At 40.0% G+C, this 16,562-nt stretch overlaps 1 long non-coding RNA gene across 2 annotated transcripts in view; it reads right to left on the reverse strand.

The window, feature by feature from the left end:
* Window positions 1–13,311, reverse strand: part of LOC131423105 (uncharacterized) — a 55,693-nt gene extending 42,382 nt beyond the window's left edge. For both annotated transcript variants that reach the window (XR_009224233.1, XR_009224232.1), the window contains exons 1-3: window positions 13,138–13,311; window positions 6,013–6,118; window positions 4,146–4,220 (exon numbers count right to left, since the gene is read on the reverse strand). This is a non-coding gene — a long non-coding RNA (uncharacterized LOC131423105). The remainder of the gene's footprint in view (window positions 1–4,145; window positions 4,221–6,012; window positions 6,119–13,137) is intronic.
* Window positions 13,312–16,562: the final 3,251 nt, after the last annotated feature.

Genomic DNA, 16,562 nt, shown 5'->3' on the forward strand with positions numbered 1-16,562 from the left:
CCAAGTGCTTCTTAAAAATTAATAACTCCTGTGCAAAGTTTCTATCTATCCGTTTTCACAGGATATGTAAACTGGGTCAAAAGCCACAATTCGAGGAATTTCTTTGTAAGATTGCATACAGTTCATCACCCACTTGAGTTCATATTGAAATAATTTATAAACCAATAAAGAAGGAAACAACTGAGCTATTGTTAGAAACTGGTAAGATCTGACATCTTACTGGCCAAAATTTCAGGAGTTTCTCCTTAAAATAGTGTAAATCAGTTTGATGAAAGGCATAGAGGATGGGAATATAACAATTTTCGATCTTACCTCCATTAATAAAGCTGAATATCTGGCAGTAAGTAAAGGCAATGCTGGCCACCTCAATCTGCCACACTCTAACTGAGTGAGCAAAGGAATGGCAGTAAAGAGTCTGGGCAGGAATGGACGCTGTTGTTCCCAGGGCGGCTGTCTGCTTGGGGCCCTGGGAGGCATGCTAACGTCCAGAAGTGCGTGGTCTGGCTAAGTATGCAACTGGGCACTGCTGAAGTTTATTGTGGCAAGGACAGTAACATCAAAAGGTGTGAATGATGACATTTTGATGAAAGAAGTTTCTTTTGGGACACTTCATTCCCTCCATTTCATCAGACTACAGGATCTTGGAAGTGATAAGGAATTCAAACAACAGTCTATACCAATTTCTAACAGAATCCATATCAACTCCATTTGCCTATAATTCCAAATTGAATAAACATGCATTTTTCTCCAAAAGAATAAATTACCAATCAATGCCAAAATAGAAGAGAAGTGACAAAATAGAAAGGAAAGAACAAGAAAACACTGAAAATTTTTCAGTCCAGGTAAAATGGAACCTGATATTTACAGTAGTTAATTTAAACAATAAGGTGAGCTCATCTATTAAAATGGAAAAATATCCAGATTGAGTATCCAGATCAGGTAAGAACAAAACCTAGTAATGTTTTGCTTCTAAGAAAAATCCAAACATAAAATGACTCAGGCCAACAAACTTTAGGCAAACCTAAAAAAGTAAGGATAATACATCTAATATCAGGCAAGATGAATTCAATGAAGAAAAATAAATTTCATGTAAGAAAACCCCCCAGATAAGTATATATCTTTAAGTGCCCCAGAATCAAGCACCACAATATACAAATAACCATAAGTTGGATATCCAATGGGAAATATACAAATACAATTTTAGAGGGAGACTTTAATGGATCTCTATAAATCAATAATACATCAGTCATATAAAATAACATAATATGGAAGTGACAAATATAATGTTGAATTTTAGTGTTATACACAGCACATGAGTCACTGTTTTTCAAGTGTGCAGTTGAATTTTACACAAATTAAACATATGCAAACCGAACAGAAAACCTTATTTAAGCATCTCAAATAGAAATCATGCTGGTCACATTTTCTGGTCTCAATATAATATTAAAAATAAACATCAACTGAAGATATGTAAACACAAAAACACAAAACCTTGTCATTTATAACAGCTTCTTCAAAATAATTTTTGAATTACAGAGGAACATTAGAATTCAATGGTACATTATTTGGTTTGTACTATTAAGAATGCTAGGATAAAGAAGCTGTGGTATATATACACAATGGAATACTACTCAGCCATAAGAAACGATGAAATCCAGCCATTTGTGACAACATGGATGGACATTGAGGGTATAATGCAAAGTGAAATAAGTCAGAGGGAGAAGGTCAAATACCGTATGATTTCCTTCATTAAGTAGTAGATAATAACAACAATAAACAAACACATAGGGACAGAGATTGGATTGGTGGTTACCAGAGGGGAAGGGGGGAGGGAGGAGGGTGAAAGGGATAATTCGGTACATGTGTGTGGTGATGGGTTGTAATTAGTATTTGGGTGGTGAACATGATGTAATCTATGCAGAAATAGAAGTACAATGATGTACACCTGAAATTTATACAATGTTATAAACCAATGTTACTGCAATAAACAACAAATTAAAATATATGACAAACGTAAAAAAAAAAAAAGAATGCTATATAGTAATTCTAATGGAATACCTTCATAAATACAATTACATACTATTGTTTTGCTTAAAATATGAAACAAGTAAGATTTTTAGATTCAGAATATACTATTGTTTATTTTAGATAGCCAAGAGAATGAACTAAAAATCTATTCATATTAACAAGACCTTAGCAAATTAAATAGATTAAAGATACATGAATAAAAATAAGTGACTTTTCTATGAACTAGCCATAGCCACAAGGAGATGTAATAAGAAATAATTATCATCCATATTAATATTCCATAACATGAAATACCTTGGAAAAATCCAAATAAGAAATGTGTGGGACCCATAAGAAGTCAATTATAAAACTTTACGGGCCAGCCTGGTGGCGCAGCGGTTAAGTGTGCATGTTCTGCTTTGGTGGCCTGGAGTTCGCAGGTTAGGATCCCAGCCATGCACCAACTCACCGTTTGTCAAGCCATGCTGTAGCAGCGTCCCATATAAAGTAGAGGAAGATGGGCACAAATGTTAGCCCAGGGCCAATCTTCCTCAGCAAAAAAGAGGAGGATTGGCATCGGATGTTAGCTCAGGGCTAGTCTTCCTCACAAAAAAAAAAAAAAAACTTTATTGACAAACATGCAACAAGTCCTAAATAAACTGAAAGGTATATTCCTCCATGGGAAATCCAGTTAGCCCTTTCACATTAATTTTTACTCAAAATGCTGTAATAAAAATCTTAACTTTTTTTGATATCTCATGAAATTACCCATGCTCATTGAGGGGTAACAAATGGAAAAGAATAAGCAAAATTTTGGAGAAGAGTTATAAAAAACCCTTGCCCTACAGTTGCTAAAATATTATAAAATTGTCAATCACTAAAAGTAGTGCAGGTCTGCTGCAACAGTTAAGAGAGGGAGAGCAATTAAACAGAACTGATCACTGTCAACAGAAGCACCTAGTAGATGATAAATTTAGTATTTCATACCAGTGGGGATGGAATGACTTTTCAAGACATGGTACTAGGACAATAGGCTAAGTCTTTAGAAAAAAGATCAAGATGGTAACTTGTCACACATGATGTATAAAAATGAATTACAGCTTGATCAAAGAATTAAATATAAAATAAGACCATTAAAATTGAAAAATATGAACAAATATCCAGCTGATCTTGGGATGGAAAGTTGTAAACTTACTTCTGGTTTCATGAAACCGAAACCAAACCAAAGTAAAAAAATTGATATGCTGAATCACACAAAATTTAAACTTATGTGCCATGAATAATTACCAGGGAACAAGTTCAAAGACATTAACAAAGGGAAATATTTGCAATACATGACAGACACACCTTTGAAAAACCATAAATATGTCTATAGTAATAGGAGCAAAAAGTAATGACAATTCAAAAAGGAGAAATTGAAATAATCATAAAAACATTAAAAATTATATTCAGCCTTATAGGTAATCAAATGAAAAATATACCAGTGTCAACAAGAATTGAGATGTATAATTTTGGCTATCAGTTCAGCAAAAATTTCTTAAAAACTAAGATATAATACTCAATTCTTGTGATAATATTGTGATAGAATCATGGAGATTTTTATTTTATTCTTTAAATAGTTTTATATATTCATGTTTTCAAAATGAAGAAAATGTTATTAGAATAAAATCACATTTTTGTATATTGGAAGCATCTGTAAAGTGAGTAATAAGAAATAAAATACTTTTTAGTTTTAAGTGTACCTTTGCAATTCATTTCTATTTAAACCTAACAATGAAAATGGTAAAATGCATCTTAAAAACTGTAGAAGAGGCTGCAGTTTTTTCTCAAATACTTTAGGGTCAAAGGACAACATATCCTATAGTTGGAAGATGACTGGCCCGAGTTGAATGTGGATTTGTGCCCCTCAGTTATTCCATTTATGAGCCCCCAGCTATAGGAAACCGTGTAATCTCCAGGAATCACTTCCCTCTTCTGTAAAGTAGGGAAAAATATTCCTGTCTGGATGTGAAGATAAAATGTAATAATACGTTGGAATGTAACTGTAAAAACTATCAAACAGTTCATTTTCAAGCCATTATGATTGTGCTCATGGAATTACGTATAGTTCTAATTTTTTCAATTATTTTTCTACTTACTCAATTAGTTTGTTTCCAGGGCAGAAGCATTCCTTCTACTTTTCATTTAGTGAGGTCCAATACCACTTCAGTATGCTATAGATAATCATAAAGTTATTCATTCAGAAAGCACTTACTTCCCTACTGTTTCACTATGAATTCTACATATTCATATCTTACATCAAATAACATGTTTTTCTGAGAAAACAAATGTTCCAACAAGTGATACTGGTTTTAATGTAACCTTCTTCAGCCACTGTAGAATTATGGTCTATTTACTATTTTACAATAGCGTGGTGTATTTATGTACTTTTTTAAAAAGTGTGACAATTTTGACAGATTTTCTCCACTTGGGTCCTGTGGCAGCAATGACGTTTCATGAAAGGTTCACCTGTTTTCAGTGAGAGGGTATTCTGGGAGGAGAAGCATAGAAAGGAAACTTGCATGGATTTGAGCTACATCTTGGTAAACTTCTTTAAGACAAAAATGAAGTTTGTCAGGATTTTAACCCATTCATTTGAAAGCCCTTTTCAAGATTATGACTAGGAAGGATAGAATATTAGTTCCTCTCTTCTGATATGTTCTTGGACTAATGATGGCTGATTTAACCTAGTCAGAGAAGAGGGGAAAGAAAGATCCACACAGGAATTTGAGAGAAAATGGTTCTTTGAGCATTTGAAATACAGCTCCTGTTCTCAAAACAGAAAGGCTCCAAATCATGCAATCTAGACTTTAGTTATGAAAGTTAAAAACAGAGAGCTCCGTTGCTTTTATTTCAACTAGAATTACAAAGATTGAAGGGTCCTTGCTTTGTCAAGCACAGCTGCCAAGATCCCAAAGAAGAGCTAGAAGAGGCCTTGGATTATTAGTGCTGTGCTGCAGTGGCCACACTGGATAACATGCAGACAAAATGTTGAAATGACCACTTTCCAAATCTGGAACTCATTATTTCAAATGTTACTTAACAAGAATGTATGAAAATATGTGACTAACCTATTCATTATTACTTGTACCACATAATTAAGCCACCCTTACTTGTAAGCATGAGCCAAATTAGTCTTTTCCTGAAATTATTGTAGCTATTAATGCAGTAGGTAGGAATCTTGTTTGCTATGGTAATTAGAAAACAAAATCATACTTTATCTACTTTTCAAAATATCATAACTGCCTCAGAAAGCAAAATAATATAAGACTAAATCATAATTATAAAATGAGGGCTTTTGATGGCTGGGTATCTGCAGATAACCCTGACTGTTTTAATGTATGTACTGGTTTCTACTTAATATAAAACATGTATCTCAAAGAAGATTTTATTCCATTAATTCTTACTATGAGTGTGTTAATACACTGATATATACTAATTACAAGGTAGGGAAATAACACAGAAAGAGAAGAAAATTCAAGTTGAACTGGAGCCAAAGATCTTTGTAGCTTGGATAAGGTTGAAAGTTAAACATTTGCACAAGATGAATGAGTATCAATAACTCTTGATTTAATTGAGATATTTTTGTTCAATATTAGTTGACATTGTTTTGAAATAGATGAAAGATTGATATAAGGAAAATGTAACCACACACCGTCCATTTCAAAAAAGAATAGAAATGACTACAGCAATGTCAATTTATTATTGTATAAAAAATGAAGGTAGTTGAACACAAAAGTGGGTTATTGAGTGAAGTTATATAATTTTCTTCTCTTGAGGTTTTATTATATGAGAAAAATAGCCATTTGTCTTGGAGATTGTAGGTATAGAAGAATTTGTTAGGAAGCTTCTCTGAGGTTTTTTTTGGCCTTTTAATTTTATGAAAGAGTGAAATGCCATAGACAGAGCTACCGCTGAATAGCGAAAGAGAAGTTTTTGAAATGATGTGTAGAAAATCACTCTCACCCAAACACTTGTGAAATGCCCGGTGCCAAGGCCTGTTCAGAGGCAGCATGAGAGCAGAGAAGTTTCCCTTTGATGCTCTTTGTGCCAAGCACTGTGTTCATTCAGTCTGGGGAAACAGAGACGAGAAAGACTCAATTCCTGCCTCCAAGGACTCACTGGTCTAATTGGAGAGAAGACATATGTAGATAAAATATAAACAGCCTGGTGAGTGCAGCATGGAAGCTTGCAAACGGTTTGTAACTGGTGTATGGGGCGGGGATGAGGGGTGGTTCTGGTTAAGGAAGGGATCTGGAAAGGAAAACAAAACAAAAAAAATCTGCATTTTGTCAAATGACTGAGAATTTCCCTGGTGGAAGAAAGGACACTGAAAGCCAAGTGAAGACCAGAGAGGAAAACCACATGTGCCGGAGAAGTGTGAGTAGTCCCCATGGCTGAAGCAGGCCTGGCAGGGGGGCAAGGTGGAGCGGCAGTGAGTGAGCTTGAGCAGAAGTCCAGATGAAGGAGGGCTGGAAGGGTGAGCCGCACGGCTTGGCTTGCTCCCAGAAGTAAATGTGGAGCCGCCAAAAGACATCAAGCATGGGACAGAACAGATCTCTAAAATTAATTTGGTGACAGTATGGGAAAAACGGCTAGATCCAGGGAGATGGGATTGAAGGTATTTAAGAGTCCTGGTGAGGCATATTGAGTTAAAGTAAGTTAACGGATGATCAGGAAAGTAGATTCAAGAGCCCCATTGGGGGTAGACTAACTGAATTTGGCTGGGTATGGAGAAAAATTTAAAAAGGGAATTTGGGAGTTTCTCTGATGGGATATGGAATATAAGAGGCTTAAACATTTAAGGGAGAAAGAAAACGAGTTTAATTACCAACCTGTTGACTGGGACTGGGGCTCATTTATCTGTCCATATGGCGATCTCCAGGGTCTGTAGCTTAGTGGGGAAGTTTGGGCTGGATATGCAGAACAGACGGAATTTTCCCAAGTCAGTCCCACTGGTGCTACTTGACATGACTTGACTTGTACTAGGTCATGGCATTAAATAACACTGGAGCACATAGTGAGGAATTTATTCCCTCTTTGATTTTTTTCCCTTTGGATTAACCACTTGAGAGAGCTTCAGTTCGGTGAAAATTGGTTTTAAACGTTTGCTATCTCCCTTATAAGCCAAGGGAAAGTCAGCCTGAGGCTCAAGGCTCTTAGCTGGAAAGAAATATCTGATTAAAATTTAATAACATCACTATTTTTTTGGCTATCTTCCTTTTTTTATCATTGTCTTTTATTTGTGGCAGTAAGACTGATTTTCCATTAACAACAGTGATAAGAATTTTATTTTTATTTATTTATATTTTTAAATGTGATTCAACTTGAGAAATTACATAAAGAAGAAATAATGTGGTGTGAAGATATGGAAAAAATCATGAAGGCAGTATGTGTTGAGACTTGGATACAGCAAAAGCAGACCATTAATGGGTATTGTTAGAACTGAGATTCATCTTCACATTTGGAATACCCAGGATCCATCATCTCACTTGGAGGTAACTGAAACCACAGTAGCTAATGAAATTACTTTAGGAAGGATTCTTAATTTCCATGGATGGGCTTCAGGGAGTCTGTTAATTGAAAAAATTATCGTAAATATTTGTACCAATGTGCTTTTTTTTTCCCTGAGGAGAGATAACATAAGTGTTTGTTTTTGTTTTTAGACTCATAAAGGGATCTTTGATCGTAAAAGAATAAGAAAAATGGAAGTGAATGCAGAAGAGAGCTAAAGATGGACAACGGAAGAGGAACACCAAATGAATGGAGAAGTAAAATTCAAAGACACAGGTCGTGGACTAAGAGAGCGCTGTCACTGCCAGTCTTCAAGAGGGAGAAAGGAACCTTGAGTCTAAGGGAAGAGAGAAAAGGCATGAGTGGTTATGCTTATGCCTTCAAATGCTCCTATGTAATTCAGCGAGCTAAGCTTTCAATGATCAGTAGCTTCTGATTTAATAACATGGGGACCGTTGGCAGAGCAGTTTCATGGGATGGTGAGGGTAGAAGCCAGACTGTGGTGGGAGAGGAGTTAATGGGAAGGGAGAAGATGGTGAGGAAAGATAAAAATTAGTTTTTTTCTAGAAGCTGGCTGAGAAAAAGAGTGAATAGGAGACTAGATATAGGGGTGTTCAGGATCATGAGAGGCTTTTCTGTTGGCTTGTTTTAGATATGGGGGTGGTATGATCTTAATACACTTAAATGATGGAGTCATTAGATAAAGAAGACAACGTTTTGCAAGTGATGAAAAGAATAGTTTCTGAAGCAAAGTTCAGATTGGAATGGGATGGTTGTGGGATCCAGAGCAGCGAGGGAGGTCAGCTTGACTGTAAGACTGCAGGGAAGAAGAGCAGCTGAGCACATAAATATGCAGGAGTTAGAAGTGGCGAGGGAGCTTCATTCCAGGGGGTCTCTGAGTTCCCCAGAAAGAAGAATCATCTCGAGAGTCAGGGGGCTGGGGCAGAGAGTGAGTTTTGAAAGGAGTGGCAAGCTGTGCTCCAGCTGCTGAGGAGAACTAGAGAGGATGCCAACCAGTAGTGAGAAAAGATGTGACGGGAAGTTGAGGGTCTAAATGACATTAGAACTAAGACTTTACAGCTGCCTCAATTGGAATACTTCCTACAAATGTCCCAGGCAGCACTTAACTCTGGGAATGTAGGAAGCTGACCAGAGGACCATCCAGATGTGGGGGTCTGTAGGAGCAAGCACTGCCTCTGTTCCCAGTCACGCTCGTTTCCTCCCTCACTAGTGCCCGGAACTCCATCCCCTACCACTTACTAAAGAATTGTGCTCCCCTACATGTCTTTTTTTTTAATCAACTTTTCCTTCTGTCTGCTTCATTCTCATTGATCTAATTCCAACATTAATAGCTCTGATTTTAAAAACAAATCTCCATGGCCTGCTCCAGCTACTTTTAATCCTCGTCTTGAACACTTCTTGGAAGAGTTTTTTATATAGAGCATTACTTCCTCACCTCCCATTCTTTCTTTCCTCTCATTATTTTAAATTACAATTTTTTTCAGATTTATGTATAAAATTTTATTCAGTATTTTGAATAGCTAATCTATGTGCACATAACTCAAAGGAATTAAGCATATACAAGACTTAATCTCCCTCCCGTTATTGTACCCTACCACTCAGTTTCCTTCCCTGCAGGCAACCACTATTATCCATTTTTTTGGTATATACTTGCATATGTAGGCTCATTTTTCTTTGTTCTTTAATAAATGATAACATACCATGCACATTGCATTGCAACTTTTTATGCTTAATATACTTTGAAGATCTTTTCATATTAGTACATAGAAAGCTGCCTTAATAATTTTAACAGCTGGATAGTATTTCATTGAATGGATATAATAGTTTATTTGGCTTTTTTATGTTTAAAGGTATTTATTATTTTCAATTGTTTACTTGTATAAAAAGCTGCAGGGAGTAACTCAGAACATGCACTATTTTTCCTAAGTGCAAATATATCTGTAAAACAAATTTCTAGGATTGGAATCACTAGGTCGCCAGTCTTTGTTCAATCCTTATCGGTCAATCATTTATCACTACCATTTCAACTGAAATAGCCCTTACCAAGGTCAAATAAAATTCCAAGGTAATTCTTTGTCCTTATATAATTTAACTCTTCCACAGCATTGGACATTGCTGATCATCACTTCCTCCTTCTTAACATACTTTCTTCTTTTGGCTTCCATGACATTACACCTTCCGGATTTCCCCCGATTTCACTGACTGCTCCTTCTCAGTTTCCTTTTCTGGCTCTTACCCTTCTTGAGGTCCATATGTTGGACTGTCATAGTGCTTATTTTTCAGTCTGATCCTTTAAATACATTCTCCCCTTAAATCATTTCATAAAGTCCCACTGTTCAGATACCATTTAGACACTGATGACTCACACATTGTTATCTCCAACTCTGACTTTTCCCGAGTTCTGTCCCAACTACCCTTGTGATGCCTGCACCTGAATATCAGAGGTTGCTCAAAACTGAACTGCTTCTCCTTAGTCTTCCATAGCAGTTGGCGACAACTGCATCCTTCCAGTTGCTCTGGTCAGAAATCTAGGCATGACCCTAGACTCCTTTCCTTCTGTCAGCAACCACTTCTGATCCATCAGCAAGTCCTGTCACCTTCAACTCCAAGTACGCCCAGAACCTGGCCCCTTCTCCCCATCTCCGCTGTTGTCACTCTGGTGAAAGACGAGCTGCCTAATAGCTTCTTTGTTTCCTTCTTGTCTTTCAACATATCATGGCGACACAATAGCAAGAGGATCCTGGTAAAACAGTTTCCCACCAGAAACACTTCAATGGCTTCCCATTGTATGTAGAAGAAGGTAGAAACTCCGCACCAGGAGTTAAAAGGCCACTTACTACTTCTGAGAGAAGGAAATATGACCAAGGAATTGGAGAAATTGTCAGATCAATACAGCTCCCCCTTTAATACTATGCGCACTCACTGATATAATTTTTGCTTATTTATGTTATTCCTGGGCTCTGAAACATCTCTCTTTGTACCTTTTCAAGTGGAAGCAATAATTTCTGTTACAGATGCCAATTCCCACTTCAAGGGTTCTTCACTATTAGAGCAGAAATTAGTATTTCTTGCCCATCTAATTTAAGGCTGAGGGGATAGAAAAGCAGAGTTTCCCACTGTGGGTGCGGGAGCTGTGGTTCTATATCGGATCCCTACAGATGCTTGCCTGGGGGGGCTCAGGACTCCATCACCTAAGGATTATTAGTGCTTTCAGTTAATAGCAATCAGGAAGCAACACACCGCATCTTGTTTACTCTGTCCCAAACAGCATCCTTCCCACGTCGTAAATCAACATTGAAAAAAAGAGAATCCTGCCATGGCCTTTCAAATATTACCATATCCATGTTGTTTTACATTAGCCATGTATTACTAATATACTAGAAAGTGCCCTTCAAAAATCTTTGAAATGATTTCAATTTTAGTTAATCAAATTCAAAAGGGACTACATTTACTAGATAAGAAAATTCAAACTGTCACTCTTCTCCTTCTCCATTAAGAATTAAGTTATAATTCTACAAGTCTTTGAAAAGAGATATGTACTGAATTTTAAATTAAAAAATTGAAGAAAGGTGTGTTGTATTTTTATTAGCAGCTTCATCGTAGTCTTTATAAGAACATTATGCCTACGAACTTTATAAAACTTAAGTAATACATTTATTTATTTAAAACAATGAAAAAGCTGCCTTTACAAATGTGCTATTGCTCAATTCCAGTCATTTATAAAATTTGCCTAATGAGGTAAACTTGCAAAAGTTGCATTATTCTTTAAATCTTCATTCCAAGAGAGATCTTTACATACTGTTGAAAGGGAACAATCTGTTGATATATATTAAGGATATAACTTAAGCTCTGAAGCTCTGTAATGAGCCTCAGTGGCTGAGGCTTGACAAATGATTCATACTGACCAAAGGGGGTGTGGGAAAATATACCAAAATTTCTTGGACAAAATAAGTTATTTTTCATATCTGGGAACTCCTAAGCTAATATCAGGCAAGTATAACATTCGCTCTAGAAACATGTGAGTTTAAGGAACAATCCACCCAAAGCATAGAACACCACTTCTGATTAGAAGTAGTGAATAACTACTTTCATTATTATGACCCACGGGTTCGAATGGGGTGGAGGGGAGCGAGAGCTCCACTTTCGTTGGAGGAGACACACAAGTGACGATTGAACTTGCTTAGCGGTTCAGCGAGGGAGAAAGGGAAGGAGGAGGTACAGCACTCGCAGGCCCATAGGGACGGCAGTCTTCCTCAGCTCGCTCTGGCTGTCGACACTCCCCTCCATCAGTGAAAGCCCTGAGCCCAGTCGGCCTCCCCCCACAGACAGACAGACACATGGGGCAACTGAATCTAATTGCAGATTTGTACGGAAACGGAACCAAAGTGAACCCATTTCGAATTTGTTTTATTTTCCTGGCTTTTGGTATAGCACACCCACTAAAATTTCATCAAACTGTGATAATTACATACATATTCCAGAAAAATTGAGGGGAGGGGCGGGTGACCCTCCCTGCTTATGTCATCCTAAATGTTCACTCAACAAATCAGCTTAACTATATTACAACCGTCAAGGTGCCCGGGAAGTACTTCACATGCAGAAAACGAAGTCTTCTCAAGGCTCCTTCCAAAGTGCGTCGTAGCAGCGCACCTTCTGTTCCCACCCAGTGCCCTATCAGGGGCCGCCTCCTTCATGCAAATAGGAATAACCAAACCCAAACGCAGCATATGAGGCACGGCAAATGCTAATCTCCGTACGTATTCTCTCCCCTCATCGCCTCCATTTGATTCCTTCACTTCCTGGGGACAGAGATGCGGCTCTCCCAGCCCCTTTGAGGACAGGAACCCTGGGGACGAACCCTCCCGGATCCCCTTTCTCCTTTGCTCCACCGCCCCCCTGAAGGGGAAGGCGCGTCCCTCGGTGGGGCAGACCCGCGGGGCCCGGGCCGGCGCGCGCGCGGGGCAGCTCCCTCCCGCCCTTGCACTCCGTGGTTCGGGCCGCGGGAAGTCAAGTGAGAAACCGCAACCTTCTGTCCGATCGACGCCTCCGCCCGCCCCTCTTTTGTCTTAATTTCCCCAGAATCCTCCCCAGATCTCACCGAGGGATGGGTTGGAAGACTCTCCTGTCCTTCCGCTGCTGGATTCCGGTCGGGCTCGTCTCTCTCCAGCCCGGCGGCCCCTCAAGGCAGGAGCTCGCGGAGCCTGCGCCCTAAGTGAGCGTCGCGGGCTGGGACCGCCACCCCTCGCCCCTGGGCCCAGGCGGGCCCCTCCCTCCCAGGCCGGACCTCCCAGCCCGGACCACCGCTCCGCCCAGGACCACGCGTGCTCCCCGCAACTTCGCGCCGGGGGCTCACGGGCTGCGGGCGAAGCGGGAAAGGGCGATTCTTGAATCCCAGCGCTGCTCGTTCGCCCCAGAGACGCGTGGGGAAGGACTGAGCCCGCAGCCCGCAGGGCGTCCCGGCGCCCCGCCGCGGCGGGCGCTGCCCCAGGCCCCCCGCGCCTTCCCCCCCCGGCCCGGGGCGCCGCTCTGCCGGCCGGGCGCGGGCCGCACACTCACCGCGGGCGCTGTCCGGCGCGGGGAGGGCGGCGCCCCGGGCCGGGGGCGCGGGCAGGGGGCCGGCGGAGAGCGGCGCGCCCGGCTGCTCCGGGGCCGCGGAGCTGGCTGCGCGCTGCGGCGCTGGGGTGCGCGCCGGCGGGTGCCGAGCGCAGGCGGACGGACGCCCGGGCTCTCACCCCTAATACTCCTCGCTCCTGGCCTTCATCGCTTCCTTCCTCCCACACCCCTTTCTCGGCTGGCTTCTCTCACTTTCCCCTCCCGCCCTCTCCTCAGCCGTCCCCTCCCTCCCCTCCCACTGATGCGCGGAGAAGGGCGGGGGAGGGAAAAGTGCCCTTTCTCTAACTTGAGTGATACCTTGGAGATTATCTGTTCATGGAATCTGGAAATGACGTGGACAACCTTTCGGAAAGCATCTAAAGTAAAACGACTTTAGTCTCCTTTTCCTTTTTATCTTTGCATCTCCTTCTGAGTGACTCTTGTTATCTGGTTAGGTGGCCAGGGATAAGGTGAGGTCAGATCAGGAAAGTGAAGAAAGTGAAGGTGAGGTCAGATCAGTTAGAGGCAGCAGTAAGTGGGATTGAGAACCAGCCACTAAGTGGGCCCGGAGATCTGTTTACCCACAATTTCACAAAGCAGCAGTGTCCTGAGAAAGAATTGAGGTTGGGGGTGAGAGGAGAGGAGAGATAGGCAGTGTTGCGGGTCCAGAGTTTATTCAAGTCGTTATTCTAAGGCGTCCATAGTGGTTTACTCTCCAGATGACTTAGAATATATCTCTAGTGTTTTGACTTGGATTTGACCTTGAGAAAATACTTGGCTTTTCCTGTTTCTGGTTTAAATCTTTTTTCCAGATTAATGTTTCATAGCCCAGTAGACAGAGTCCCGTCAGCTGTGGTCTACCAGGAACTTCCCAAACCTGCTTTGACTGACCCTCAAAACTGGAGTGCTTCCTAAAGGTGAAAGTTTCCCAGCAGGTCTCCAAAGCTGGGAAGAGTGGGACAGAGTTTTTGAACAGAGCACCTTCCCCACAGTCCACGGGTTGATCCTCCCAGGACTGTTTCACCCTGGGCCTGACTGTTCTAGATCCTTTTTCCCAGAATGAGCTCTCATCACTGAACATCCTTTCTGCTCTCCCACCTCCCAGTAGTTTCTGCCGTCCAGAGATGATCGCATATAAATCTTCCTGATGGACTAAATCTATGTTTTCCAGCCCATCTTTCTTCTGTGGGTGATGTCATCCTTGTTCTCTGGCATCATATATTTAAATGAGATACTGTATATAAAACACTAAACATAATGCTTGGCACTTAGTCCTCAAGAAATGCTAGCTGAATTATTATGAGTAATGACTTCAGATTATCATTAGCATTTATTTCGTGTTTTCATTCTCCCACATAATTCTTAAACCTTGGTTCCCTGAGCCATGATTTGCACAGTTCCAGGCCTTGTCCCTTATGAATATGTGACTGTGTGGTTATGGCTTCTCATTTAGCAAAGCATAGTGAAAATAATCCCAGAGGAAGTCAAGATGTATAACTTTCCTAATAAAACAGTCATTTCCCTAGAAGATATGGTATTCACCACCTTGATTTTACACTTGTACCCAGAGTGATTTGTAACAAATCTTGTAGATGACAGCCATGGAGAGAGTCCAAGGTTATATCACCTCACTAAGCAGATTAGGAATGTCTCCACCCTCTGCTTAGAAGGATGCTTCTAGATGCCATGTTTGGATTTGTGCAATTGGAGCTAGCAATTCTATACAGCATCTGAGGGGTAGATTATGTTAAGTGAAGATGTGGGAAAGACCTCACCTAGGATGCAAAGGGGATCTTAAGTTTCAGATGTTTCTGCTATTGCTACTGCAGCAAACAACTTTGCTTAGATATCAGTGATGAAAATGCATCTTCCATCCTGCAACAGGGCGTTTTCTGCCCTAGAGATATTCCATTTGGTATTCAGTACACAGATACTTAACGCAGCAGGCAAGATACTGTCAGAGCACTCAGCAAGCATTACTCTAAGTAGAGGATGAGTAACTAGGCCGCTTCTTTAGGTGTCTTACTACATATTACAAGGCTGAATCTCAGTGAGAAAGAGAACAGCAGCTCAGTCAGTTTTTAAGTTCACTGCTTTTAAGTTGTTTAGGATGAATTAAATGAATTAAATCATCACAAATTCTTTTTGAAAGTTTAAATGAAACATCCAGAAAGTGTCTGTTCTTAAAGGTCTTGTTTTGTTTTAATCTTAAATATTTGGGGACACATGTGTTAATAGGTAAGACACTAATAGTCTATTTTTTGAGCTCCTGCCAGAAAGGAGATTTTCATTAAGGACAAATTACACTATTTTGATAATATTGATCTCAGTTTAAGACTAAGTTGAAGTTCCCTGTTCCTTTCAATTGAGCTGATTGCTTTGTTAAGATAACTGTAAAAGCCAGCCATAAGTCACAAAATTAAGGAAAAAGCTGAGAAGTTGTAAAAAGATGTAAGGAGTGTAGACAGAATTAACACAAAAAATGCAGGCCTAAATAATGTAGCCTTTCCTTAATGGCTTGTGTTTTCCTTGAATTATATGGCTAACTACAGAAGATTAACCTGACCTCATAAACCTCACAAGTAAGATCCACTGACTCATTCCATGACATCAAAAGGTCACTTTTTAGAAGCATTATTTTAAGTACTGTTTTTTCCTATTTTGGAGAAAATACTGCAGAATAAAAAGAAAACTCATAAAGCAAATTAAAGCAATAAAATCAATAACGTATCCCTAAGTTTATGGAAAAAGCATTTCATTTTTTCATAATCATTCAGATTGACTTCATCCATTCATTAAATTCATCATATAATTGCTCAGTTCCTTTGGAAGGAAGTCAAATAGAAAGGTATGAAAAGGTTGAATAAATGTAATTTAATAACTCCATAATATGCAGGGGAAGACTGGATTGGGAAATAATTCCTATTATAAAATAATGCTTATTTTCTTGTAAGTAGAAAACATGCCTAGGCAACTCCCGAGAGAATATCGTCATATCTAAAACACCAACAGAAAAATTGGGTTCATAATTTAGATTGGTTCTTTTATTTAGATTATTTATCTTTCATTTAGATTGGTTCATTGAAATTCCCACTCTAGTTTAATTCATGAATTGTTTTCCAAACGTGCAATATGATGTAGCAGAAAGACCACTTACCTAGAAGGTTCTAGTCTGTCACCATGGAACAATCTTGCTGTAGGTGAAGTGGGCCACAGTTAGTTCATCTGTAAAACTGGGTACAAGAGTAGTGACCAAGGGGCCAGTCTGGTGGCACAAGCGCTTAAGTGCTCGCGCTCCACTGCGGCGGCCCAGGGTTCGCCGGTTGGGATCCCAGGCGCGCCCCAATGCACTGCGTGGCAAGCCATGCTTTGGCAGCATCCCATATAAA

Source organism: Diceros bicornis, chromosome 27 (genome assembly GCF_020826845.1).
Source record: "Diceros bicornis minor isolate mBicDic1 chromosome 27, mDicBic1.mat.cur, whole genome shotgun sequence".
In the NCBI taxonomy this organism is placed as follows: domain Eukaryota; kingdom Metazoa; phylum Chordata; class Mammalia; order Perissodactyla; family Rhinocerotidae; genus Diceros; species Diceros bicornis.